This window comes from Rhinoraja longicauda, chromosome 7, assembly GCF_053455715.1.
Source record: "Rhinoraja longicauda isolate Sanriku21f chromosome 7, sRhiLon1.1, whole genome shotgun sequence".
NCBI classification, from domain to species: Eukaryota; Metazoa; Chordata; class Chondrichthyes; order Rajiformes; family Arhynchobatidae; genus Rhinoraja; species Rhinoraja longicauda.
The window spans coordinates 12,486,963-12,499,534 of NC_135959.1; the positions used below are offsets into that span (position 1 = coordinate 12,486,963).

General features: G+C 46.1%; 1 protein-coding gene and 1 pseudogene across 6 annotated transcripts in view; one reads left to right on the plus strand and one right to left on the minus strand.

Annotated features, from left to right (window-relative positions):
• The window catches only part of gabrb3 (gamma-aminobutyric acid type A receptor subunit beta3), a 649,138-nt gene that overhangs the window by 523,391 nt on the left and 113,175 nt on the right, over positions 1-12,572 (plus strand). The window lies entirely within an intron of this gene.
• On the minus strand, positions 6,786-6,949 carry LOC144595654 (U2 spliceosomal RNA; annotated as a pseudogene).

A 12,572-nucleotide genomic window follows, 5' to 3' on the forward strand; every position in this document is an offset into this window, starting at 1 on the left:
GGGAATAACGTTTAGTGCAAGGTGAATCCAGCAAAGTCCGATCAAGGATAGTCCGAGGGTCACCAATGAGGTAAATAGTAGTTCAGCACTGGTCTCTGGTTGTGGTAGGATGATTCAGTTGCCTGATAACAGCTGGGAAGAAACTGTCCCTGAATCTGGAGGTGTGCGTTTTCACACTTCTATACCTTTTCCCTGATGGGAGAGGGGAGAAGTGGGAGTGGCCAGGGTGCGACTGGTCCTATGTCAGATGCCCTAGCTGCATGATTAGAATAGTCCCATTTTCATACAAGGGCATCAGAGATGTCCTCATTCTTTAGGAAACGGGGGTTCCCCTCTTCCATTATAGATGAGGCTCTCACTAGGGTCTCCTCAATATCCCGCAGCTCCACTCTTGCTCGCCCTCCCCCTATTCGTAACAAGGATAGAGTCCCCCTTGTCCTCACCTTCCACCCCATCAGCCGTCGCATACAACATATTATCCTCCAGCATTTTCGCCACCTCCAACGGGATCCCACCACTGGCCACATCTTCCCATCTCCTCCCCTTTCTGCCTTCCGCAGAGACCGTTCCCTCCGAAACTCCCTGGTCCACTCGTCCCTTCCCACCCAAACCACCTCCTCCCCACGCACTTTCCCCTGCAACCGCAGGAGATGCAACACCTGTGCCTTTACCCCCCCCCCCCTCGACTCCATCCGAGGACCCAAACAGTCTTTCCAGGTGAGGCAGAGGTTCATCTGCACCTCCTCCAACCTCATCTATTGTATCCACTGTTCCAGGTGTCAACCTCTCTACATTGGCGAGACCAAGCGCAGGCACGACGATCATTTCGCTCAACACCTCCACTCAGTCCGTCTTAACCAACCTGATCTCCCGGCGGCTCAGCACTTCAACTCCCCCTCCCATTCCCAATCTGACCTTTCTGTCCTGGGCCTCCTCCATTGTCAGAGTGAGGCCCAGCGCAAATTGGAGGAACTGCACCTCATATTTCGCTTGGGCAGTTTACACCCCAGGGGTATGAACGTCGACTTCTCTAACTTCAGATAGACCCTGCTTTCCTCTCTCTATCCCCTCCCCCTTCCCAGTTCTCCCACTAGTCTTCCTGTCTCCGACTACATTCTATCTTTGTCCCGTCCCCTCCCCTGACATCAGTCTGAAGAAGGGTCTCGACCCGAAACGTCACCCATTCCTTCTCTCCAGAGTTGCTGCTGCTTGACCAGCTGAGTTACTCCAGCATTTTGTATCTACCTTCGATTTAAACCAGCGTCAGCAGTTTCTCTCCTGCACATTTTATCTGCCATGGGCTGCCTATTCACTGAGACGGGGATCCCAAAGCCTAATACTAGTTGTAGGATCAGCATGCATCTGAGATGCCAGGTAAATCTGTTCAGTGAGAAACAGTGCAGTGGAATGGTATGAGATGCTCTCCCAACCTGAGGGCAGCACAGTGGCACAGCGGTAAAGCTGCTGCCTTACAGCGCCAGAGACACGTGCTCAATCCTGACTACGGGTGCTGTCCATACGGAGTTTGTACGTTCTCCCTGTGACGGGATGGGTTTTCCCCCCAGGTTCTCTGGTTTCCTCCCGCACTCCAAAGATCTGTAGGCTAATTTTGCGTTGGTAAAAATTGTAAATTGTCCCCTGTGCGTGGGATAGTGCTGGTGTACGGGGATTGCTGGTCGGCAAGGACTCAGTGGGCCAAAGGGCCTGTTTCTGCACTAGAAACATAGAAACATAGAAAATAGGTGCAGGAGTAGGCCATTCGGCCCTTCGAGCCTGCACCGCCATTCAATATGATCATGGCTGATCATCCAGCTCAGTATCCTGTACCTGCCTTCTCTCCATACCCCCTGATCCCTTTAGCAAAAAGGGCCACATCTAACTCCCTCTTAAATATAGCCAATGAACTGGCCTCAACTACCTTCTGTGGCAGAGAATTCCACAGACTGACCACTCTCTGTGTGAAGAAATGTTTTCTCATCTCGAACTATATCTTAAAACATTTTAAAAAACTAACCTGATCGGACTTGGCAAAAGGATTGGCGATCCCATTCCATTAAATTAGGATGTCCAGCGTTGAAGTTAGGTGGGGGAGTGACAAGGAAGGTAAATCCAAGACAAAAGTGGAAAACGCTGGAAACACTCAGCAGATCAGGCAGCATCAGGGAAAGAATCAAAGTTAACCTTTTAGGTAAACCCAAGGAACTGCAGATGTTTGTTTACCAAAAAAGGACACAAAGTGCTGGAGTAACTCAAAGGGTCAAGCAACATCTCTGGAGAATATGGTTAGGTAATGTTTTGGGTCGGGACCCTTGTTTAGACTGAAGAGGAATCCCGACTGAAACGTTACCCAACCATATTTTCCAGGGATGCTGCCTGACCCGCTGAGTTACTCCAGCACTTTGTGTCTTAACTTTCAGGTCCTTGGCACTTCAACGAAACTTAACTTTAGACTTTAGAGATACAGCGTGGAAACAGGCCCTTCCGCTCACAGTGCCCGTGTCCATCAGCGATCACCCCGTACACTAACAAACATTCCCACTGTATCCCTCCACATTAGGGATCGTTTACAATTTTTACCGAAGCTAATTAACCTACAAACCTGTACATCTTTGGAGTATGGGAGGAAACCAGAGCACCCAGAGAAAACCCATATGGTCACAGGGAGAACATACAAACTCCATACAGACACCACCCATAGCCAGGATCAACCCAGGGTCTCTGGCGCTGTAAGGCAGCAACGCTACCACTGCACCACCGTGCTACCCCAAGTTCGAACAGTTCTGGACATTAAACACCTTCCAAATTTGTCCTGATGTCTGAAGCACTGGTTTAATATGACTTTTGTTCTGCCATCAGCTACATTGGATGTTGGATGGGCCTTGTTCACCCTGCATTCTTAGGACATTATAAAGGAGTTGCAGGGTGGTTTAGTGAAGGCTGTTTTAATCATTCGCCAGTCATTCTTTTTTTCCTCTCCATTCAAATAAATCAGGCACAGCCAACAGTCTTAAACAAACGATTACTTGCCTGAGAAGCAACCATCTGACTTAAATTGTTTTGTGCTGGTAGTCACGGGCAACAATTAATGTAAACAGCACTAACACCATGCTCTGACATCCCCATGTCCTCAGTACATGCCTGATCCCACTACACAGAAAATTTACCCTGGCTTGATGTGCCATTTCTTTGCACAACAGATCATTTCCAGCCGTGCATCGGCCTCCGAGCCCGGATTTTAAATGACAATGCACACTTGTCACGTGATGATTTTGATTCTGCATTTTCCAGCCACCATGTTCATGAGGGCAAGCCCAGGCTACTGAAAGGGGAGATGGAATTTGTACCTGGAGTCACAAGGAACTGCAGATGCTGGAATGTTGAGCAAAACACTACGTGCCGCGGTAACTCTGCGGGTCAGGCAGCATCTGGGGTGGGAATGGAGATACAGCTTTTACCGAAGCCAATTAACCTACAAACCTGTACATCTTTGGAGTGTGGGAGGAAACCGGAGCACCCAGAGAAGGGTCTCTTGATCCAAAGCTTTGCCCGCCCATTCCTTCCGCAGATGCTGCCTGACCCGCAGAGTTTAATCCAGCACTTTGTGTTTTGCTTAAGATTCCAGGAATAAGGACAATGTACTGGGTAGATGAGACCAGTTTAACGTGGCATCATGTTCAGCACAAACATTGTTATCCAAAGGGCCCGTTCTGGTCTGCGCTGTTTTGTGTTCACTTGCAGTTCCTTGCATCTCAAAATACATGGGTCCCGACACGAAACGTTGCCTATCCATTCCCTTTGTGCCCTTCCATATCTCTAGTTTCCCTCTCCCCCCCAGACTCTCAGTCTGAAGAAGGGCCTCGACCCAAAACGTCACCCATTCCTTCTCTCCAGAGATGCTGCCTGCCCCGTTGAGTTAATCCAGCATTTTACATAGAAACATAGAAACTAGGTGCGGGAGGAGGCCGTTCGGCCCTTCGAGCCAGCACCGCCATTCATTGTGATCATGGTTGATCATCCACAAACAATAACCCGTGCCTGCCTTCTCCCCATATCCCTTGATTCCATTAGCCCCTAGAGCTCTATCTAACTCTCTCTTAAATCCATCCAGTGATTCGGCTTCCACTGCCCTCTGGCAGAGAATTCCACAAATTCACAACTCTCTGGGTGGAAAAGTTCCTTCTCACCTCAGTTTTAAATGGCCTCCCCTTTATTCTAAGACTGGGGCCCCTGGCTCTGGACTCGCCCAACATTGGGAACATTTTTTCCTGCATCTAGCTTGTCCAGTCCTTTTATAATTTTATATGTCTCTATAAGATCCCCTCTCATCCTTCTAAACTCCAGTGAATACAAGCCTAGTCTTTTCAATCTTTCCTCATACGACAGTCCCAACGTCCCAGGGATCAATCTCATGAACCTACGCTGCACTGCCTCAATTACAAGGATATCCTTCCTCAAATTAGGAGACCAAAACTGTAAACAATACTCCAGATGTGGTCTTACCTTTGTGTGTCAGTCTTGCCCAAGAAGCAAACACCTGACTTAAATTGTTTTGTGCTGGTAGTCATGGGCAACAATTAATGTAAACAGCACTAACACCATGCTCTGACATCCCTATGTCCTCAGTACATGCCCGATCCCACTGAACGGAAAATCTATCTTGCATCTGCAGTTCCTTCCTACACATTTCGTCCCTCCACTAATACTGCCTGGCCTGCTGAGTTACTCCAGCACTTTGTGGAATTTGTACCTGAATGTACAATGAAAAAATATTCCTGTACCGTACCAGTGGATATAAAGTCTGCTATGGAAAGATTGAGCAATTGTTGAAATGTGAAGGGCTGTTGTGAAGTATCTATGCAATATAGAGGGGTTCCATGGGTGTTAATAATTCATATCAAGGATAAATGGCTAATTTTCTCCATTTGACAGTGACATCTCTGATAATAGTCCCATTGATTTGCCTCTTGTTTTATTCATAACACTTCAAGGACCATCTTTTCGGGGAATGTCATGTTGTTGAAGAACTGATGCTGTGGTTTCTTGATATGAGGATGATTAATATTAATGGTAAATAAATTGTTGGTTAGCTTGAGGACCAAATAGAAAAATCAGGCCCGCCAGATCATCACAGGGAAAGAAAAGCTGAAAGGAACATGCATAAGAATTTGTGGCTTGAGCTTGTGAGACCTGAGGGTGCAGATTTCGCCAATCTCTCAGAGAGTGTACTTATCTGGTTCACCATTTAGTTTCGGGATACAGTGCGGAAACAGGTCCTGCGGCCCACCGAGTCCCCGTTAACCAGCGATCACCCCGTACATTAGCACTATCCTACACACGAGGGACAATTTATAATATTTACCGAAGCCAATTAACCTACAAACCTGTATGTCTTTAGTGTGCGGGAAGAAACCGGAGCACCTGGAGAAAACACATGCGGTCACAGGAAGAACGTACAAACTCCGTTCAGACGGCACCTGTAGTCAGGATTGAACCTGGGTCTCTGGCGCTGTAAGGCAGCAACTTTACCGCTGCACCGCCACTATCATGGGATTCGAGGGAAAAGATAGTATCAGCAGATTGCAAAAGCAACCCTGTTATTGGAACTGTGTAGGAAGGAACTGCTGCTGCTGCTGGTTTATAACAAGAGTAGACACAAAATGCTCAGTGGGCCAGGCAGCATCTCTGGAGAAAAGGAATAGCTGACGTTTCAGGTCGAGAATCTTCTTCAGGCTGAAGAAAGGTCTCGACCCCAAAACATCACCTATTTCTTTTCTCCTGTTATTGGAACTGTCAGCTTTGCCTCTTGGTGATGCTGCCACCTTTTGTGTTAGGGGAAATTGGGATTCATCCTTTTTCCTGTGACTCAGACCACAGAGATCTACGTTGATGCCACCGTGCACTCCTAAGATATAATAGGTATTAGTACTGGTTTGCTTTATTACCATCACGTGTAACAAGATACAGTACAATAAAATCGTACCATACATGATTATAATCAAACCATACGCAAATGCAGCAGGTAGTGCAAAGAGAAAGTATCCAGAGTGCAGAATACAGAATTACAATGTTTACAGCTACAGATAAAGTGTGGATGTAGAGAAAGTGCATGTGCCACAACGAGGTAGGTTGGGAGACTGGGACGACACCCTTAGCTTTTCAGAAGTTCATTCAGTTGTCTGATTTCAATGAAGAAGAAGCTGTTCCTGAAACTAGTGGTTCGTGCTTTTGCACCTTCTGCCTGACGGCAGAGGAGGGAAGAGGGAATCTGTGGGTGTGAATGGTCCTTGTTTATATTGGCTGCTTTCCTGAGGCAGCATGAAGTGTAGATTTGGGGTTTGCATGTTGGCTGGTTTGCATGTTGGACAGGGCTACATCTACAATTTTCTGCACTTTAGTTCAGCTTACTTTAGTTTAGGTTAGTGACACATAGTGGAGTGGGCACTGAGCAACGATCATCCATACACTGGTTCTATGTTGCCCCAGTTTAGCATCCTACGCACTTGGGGGCAATTTACAGAAGCCAGTTAATCTACATGCCCATACATCTTTGGAATGTGGGAGAAAACCGGAGCACCCGGAAAAAAACCCACGCGGTCACGAGGAGAACATATCGACCATACCTCCGAGATCTTCAGTTTCCTCCCACACTCCAAAGACGTACAGGTTTGTAGGTTAATTGACTGGGTAAATATAAAAATTGTCCCTAGTGTGTGTAGGATAGTGTTAATGTGCGGGGATCGCTGGGCGGCGCAGACTCGGTGGGCCGAAGGGCCTGTTTCCGCGCTGTATCTTTAAATCTAAAAATCTAAATCTAAAATCTAAACTACATACGGACAACACCCGTAGTCAGGATCGAAACCGGGTCTCTGGCGCTGTAAGGCAGCAACTCCATCGCTCTTGATAAGAACAGATACTACATCTGATCTTAGCCAGAAGGCTGAGAAGCAATTTCTTGCAGTCTTGGGCAGAGTCATTGCCAAACAAGTTGTGATGTATCTCAAGAGGATGCGTTCTACGGTGCTTCTGCAGAGACTGGCAAGAGTCGTTGGAGGCGAGCCCAAAATTCCTTCGTCTGCTGAGGAAATAGAGGGGTCGGTGTGTTTTCTTGGCAGCAGCATTAAGTTGAGAGTTATATTGCTAGGTATGCCATCTTGCTGATGAGATGGCACAGTAAATCATGTCTGCCTATTTGGGTGGATGTACAGGAACCTACTGACACAAATTTAGGAAGAGTTGAACATTTATCCTGGTATCTTGCTCAATATTTATTCCCTGCACTACAACTCATTATCTGGTCATTAACTCATTGCCGTTTGCAGGATTTTACTGTGTCCAATTTAGCTGCTGCGCTTCCTACATCACAACAGTGACCATCTTTCAAAACCATTTAATTGGCTGTCAAGTCATTGGGAACATCTTGATTCCAGTCATTTCTTCCAAAGCAGAAGAAATATAAACCAGAGAGATACTTTAGCGGGCTTTCGCTCTCCAAAGATAATGTTATTTTTTTCCAGCAGCATTGTCGAATGTTTAGTAGCTTTTCAGAATGAGATATGACGCAAGTGTCTATCGTGTTTGATCGCATCCAGAATACACAGGGCTGAAATCCTGGCTTCCAATTACGGCTGGTGATGCTTCTTGCAAACTGTGCACTCCATGTTACCTGCCTGCTTCAGTGCATGTCAAACCTGAAGTCTTGCCGAGTACATTTTGTACCAGGTCAGGCCTTGCTGACCAGGACTGAGCAGTAGCTATCGCTCATTTGTTTCTGCCCACAGGAGTAGGTGGTGCACTTGCGGTGCTTATCAGCCTGGATGCCAGGGTTCATTATTACTTGCTGATTTCTGAAGTCAGAGCAGTCCACTTACGAGCTATTGATCCCAGGCTGAGATCCGTTCAAAGACGACGAAGGAATATAAGAAATTCCGCATGGCTGTTCCTGAGTGGACTGATTTTATTGATGCCGTGTTCATCAGAGCGCAATGTATAATGGCTTTAGTTAATCACTCCAGCAATCACAGAACTCGGACTACCACACTGCTTGCTGATGGTGGACTCTGGACTGACTGGAGTCAGCAGAGTTCACCCAAACCTACAGGGATTCAGAGTAGATGGTGTGGAAGTTGCAAACTAATGCCTGGAGAGGGGAGTCTATAACCAGGGGTCACGGTTTAAGAATAAGGGGTAGGCCATTTAGGACTGAGATAAGGACAAACTTTTTCACCCAGAGAGTTGTGAATCTGTGGAATTGTCTGCCACAGAAGGCAGTGGAGGCCAATTCACTGGATGTTTTCATGAGAGAGTTAAATTTAGCTCTTAGGGCTAACGGAATCAAGGGATATGGGGAGAAAGCAGGAATGGGGTACTGATTTTGGATGATCAGCCATGATCGTATTGAATGGCAGTGCTGGCTGGTGAAAAAGTCTCTCCTCATCTCAGTCCTAAATTGCCTACCACTTTTTCTTAAATTGTGATCCCTGGTTCTGGACTCCCCCAACATCGGGAACCATATCAGTACACGAAAGTAGTCAGTGCATGTGTCTCACTACTGGGAGTTTCGGATGATGCTGAGAAGGTCTTCTCCTATGCTGTTTAAAAATTCCAGTCTAGGTCCCAGATGAAGACAGACACAAAATGCTGGAGTAACTCAGCGGGACAGGCAACATCTCTGGAGAGAAGGAATGGGTGACGTTTCCGGTCGAGACCCTTCTGGGAAATATACAATAGACAATAGGTGCAGTAGTAGGCCATTCGGCCCTTTAGAAACATAGAAACATAGAAAATAGGTGCAGGAGGAGGCCATTCGGCACTTCGAGCCTGCACCGCCATTCAATATGATCATGCCTGATCATCCAACTCAGTATCCCGTACCTGCCTTCTCTCCATACCCCCTGATCCCTTTAGCCACAAGGGCCACATCTAAATCTTTGAACCAGCACCACCATTCAATGTGATCGTGGCTGATCATTCTCAATCAGTACCCCGTTCCTGCCTTCTCCCCATACCCCCCTGACTCTGCTATCCTTAAGAGCTCTATCTAGCTCTCTCTTGAATGCTAGCTCTATCTAGCTCTCTCTTGAATGCTAATTCGGACCCAAATAGGTCCGAATGAATGGAATTCTCCAGCAAAGAGGGAGCATGGAAAATTACCTATGAAACTCCTCTCCAGAACAAACTCCTTGGAGCATAGTCTTGACATCACAAACATCCTATTTCATGTGAATGACCTCATAACAAAATCTCTTCCACCCCCAATCCAGGCACTGGCAATGAGCATGAAATAGGAGACAAGGATGTCCAATGACGTGTATCAATACAGGAACCAACAGTAGTTAGATTAGTTTAGATTTATTGTCACGTGTACCGAGGTACTGTGAAAAACTTTTGTTGCGTGCTAACCAGTCAGCGGAAAGACAATACATGATTACAATCGAGCCATTCACAGTGTAGAGATACATGATAAAGGGAATAGCGTGAATAAGGTTTAGTGCAAGATAAAGGCATTAAGTCTGATCAAAGATAGTCTGTGTGTCTCCAATAATGTAGACAGTGGCTCAGAACTACTCTCAAGTTGTGGTAGGATAGTTCAATTGCCTGATAACAGGTGGTAAGAAATTGTCCCTAAAACTGGAGGTGTGTGTTTTCACACTTCTATACCTTTTGCCCGAAGGGAGAGGGGAGAAGAGGGAGTGGCCAGAGTGTGACTTGTCTTTGTTTATGCTGCCGGCTTTGTCGAGGCAGTGTGAGGTATAAAATGGAGTCGATGGAAGGGAGACACAAAATACTGGAGTAACTCAGCGGGACCGGCAGCATCTCTGGAGAGAAGGAATGGGTGACGTTTTAGGTCGAGACCCTTCTTCAGACAGAGGGTCAGGGAAGAGCGAAACGAGAGATATGGAAGGGTAAGGTGTGAAAACGAGAGATCAAAGGGAACGAATTTCAAGGAAAATGTAGAATAGATCATTGTTAGCTAGGGGAAGGTGACAACGACGCATACAATGTAAAATTCAGAATTGTCGGCGGAGGGATGGAGAGAGAGAGAGGGAATGCAAGGGTTACTTGAAGAGATTGGTTTGCATGATGGTCCGAGCTGTGTCGACGTTTCCCTCCAATTTCTTGCAGTCTTGTGTGGAGCTGTTCCCAAACCAAGCTGTGATGCATCCCGATAAAATGCTTGACCAACCATCTAATACACAGTGTTATCTTCAGCCAGCTTGATTCAGAAAATGGGCACAAGAAAACCAACACAGAAGGTTTCAAGGACCCTGAAAAGATTGCTCAGTTCACCGGACAGGCAACCGGACACTTTCCAGCTGATTGGAGTCACATGGTGGACATATCACAACAACTGTGGCTCGATGTTCACCTTAACTGGCATCTATGAAAAAAACTCTTGGCCTCTTCCAGAAAACACAAGAGTTAGTTTGATGAAGGTGTCCAGAAGATCCCAAAGCTAATTAAGTGTAATCAGAAATTACAGCAAATTGTGGACGCAGCCCAGACCATCACACAAACCAACCTCCCTTCTATTGACTCCGTTTATACCTCACGCTGCCTCAGCAAGGCCAGCAGCATAATCAAGGTCAAGTCGTACCCTGGCCACTCCCTCTTCTCCCCTCTCCCATCAGGGCAAAGGTATAGAAGTGTGAAAAAGCACACCTCCAGATTCATAGTTTCTTCCCAGCTGTTATCAGGCAACTGAATCATCCTACCACATCCAGAGACCAGTGCTGAACTACTATCTACCTCATTGATGACCCTCGGACTATACTTGATCGGACTATGTTGGCTTTGCCTTGCACTAAACATTATTCCCTTATTATGTATCTTTACACTGTAAATGCCTCGATTGTAATCATGTATTGTCTTTACTCTGACTGGTTAGCAAGCAACAAAACATTTTCACTGCAGTTCGGTAAATCCTGGACATACTCTGCAGATCAGGCAGGTCCCGTGAAAACAAAATTTATGTTTCCGATTTTTATTTTGAACTGGATATACTTTAGGATATACTTTAGGACATACTTTCGGATATGCTTTAGTCTGAACCCCCGAAACGTCACCCATTCCTTCTCTCCAGAGATGCAGCCTGTACCGCTGAGTTACTCCAGCATTTTGTGTCTGCCTTCGATTTAAACCAGCATCTGCAGTTGTTTCCTACATAATTTAGGATAGTGTTTGTTAAACTGGTGAATGTTTCACCCAAGGGCAAATGAAATTATTTTGGGGTGAATGAAACTAGAGGGGTTCTCTAGTTAAAACATAAGGACATTTAGTCGTGGGTGAATGAAATTTTGTGATAAAGACTCAAGGGTGAATGACACTGAAATAGTTTAAGTAGCACTTCTTTCAGACATGACAGGTTTTAAAATGGAAAGAAAGGGTGGAGGGAGGGTGGAGGGAGGGTGGAGGGGTGGGTGGAGGGGTGGGTGGAGGGAGGATGGAGGGGTGGGTGGAGGGGTGGGTGGAGGGGTGGGTGGAGGGATGGGTGGAGGGGTGGGTGGAGGGGTGGGTGGAGGGATGGGTAGAGGGGAGGGTGGAGGGATGGGTGGAGGGGTGGGCATGGGGCGGAGCAGAGAGACAGCAAATCTGTGCCAAGGTGGAACTGGAGAGATTTATTTATGAAAGGGTCTGGGATGATAGAGGTCATTAGTGAACAACAAAAAGGTCAGTGTGGAAGAAGTGTAAATAAAGATGAATTCATTTGAAATAACCAAAAGGAAGAAATGGGCAAAATGGAAAACTGTGAAGCCTCCAAATACAATTATTTAGTCAGGCAGCGTGCCCAAAGTTTGTTTTAATTGTAGACATTGTGAATTCTCTGTAAGCTCTTAACACTTGGAGGCATTTAGAGGAGCATTGGTCAATACACATTGCAAGCCTCATAACATAACGTGAAGAATGTCCATTGCTTAATTGATAATTGAGGTAGCTGGGATTTATTTTTCTGTTGGAAAACTTTTATCTTATTAGTATCAATAAAAGAAAGTCTCAACATTGGAATGAATCAGCATGCTTAAAGAGTTTATGGGCTCAGATGTAAATCTAGGTAATCCTTGACTTCCTTGCCAGTATAAATCCCTGCGATAATGCTAATCCAACTACAGCACACTGCTTACAAAGTCGCATTATCTCCCAAATGCAAACACAGCTTGTCATTACTGACATGATGGGTGTTGAAGGAAAAGGATAATTATGTAATTTGTATGCAAACATCCGAAACAGTTTGTTTTTACTACGAATTAGCTTAAACTTCAAGCTGGTTCGCATTTCACAACCAATGTAAGTACATTTCTTGCATGAGGCAAGGGGGTAATACTCTCATCCTCGGAGTCAAAAACGCAAATAAACAACAAGTGGTGCAGCGGTACAGTTGCTGCCTTACAGTGCTTGCAACGCCGGAGACCTGGGTTCGATCCCGACTACGGGTGCTGTCTGTACGGAGTTTGTACGTTCTCCCCATGAACTGCATGGATTTTGTCCAAGATCTTCGGTTTCCTCCCCCGCTCCAAAGACATACAGGTTTGCAGGTGAATTGGATTGGTATAAGTGTAAATTGTCTCTCGTGTGTA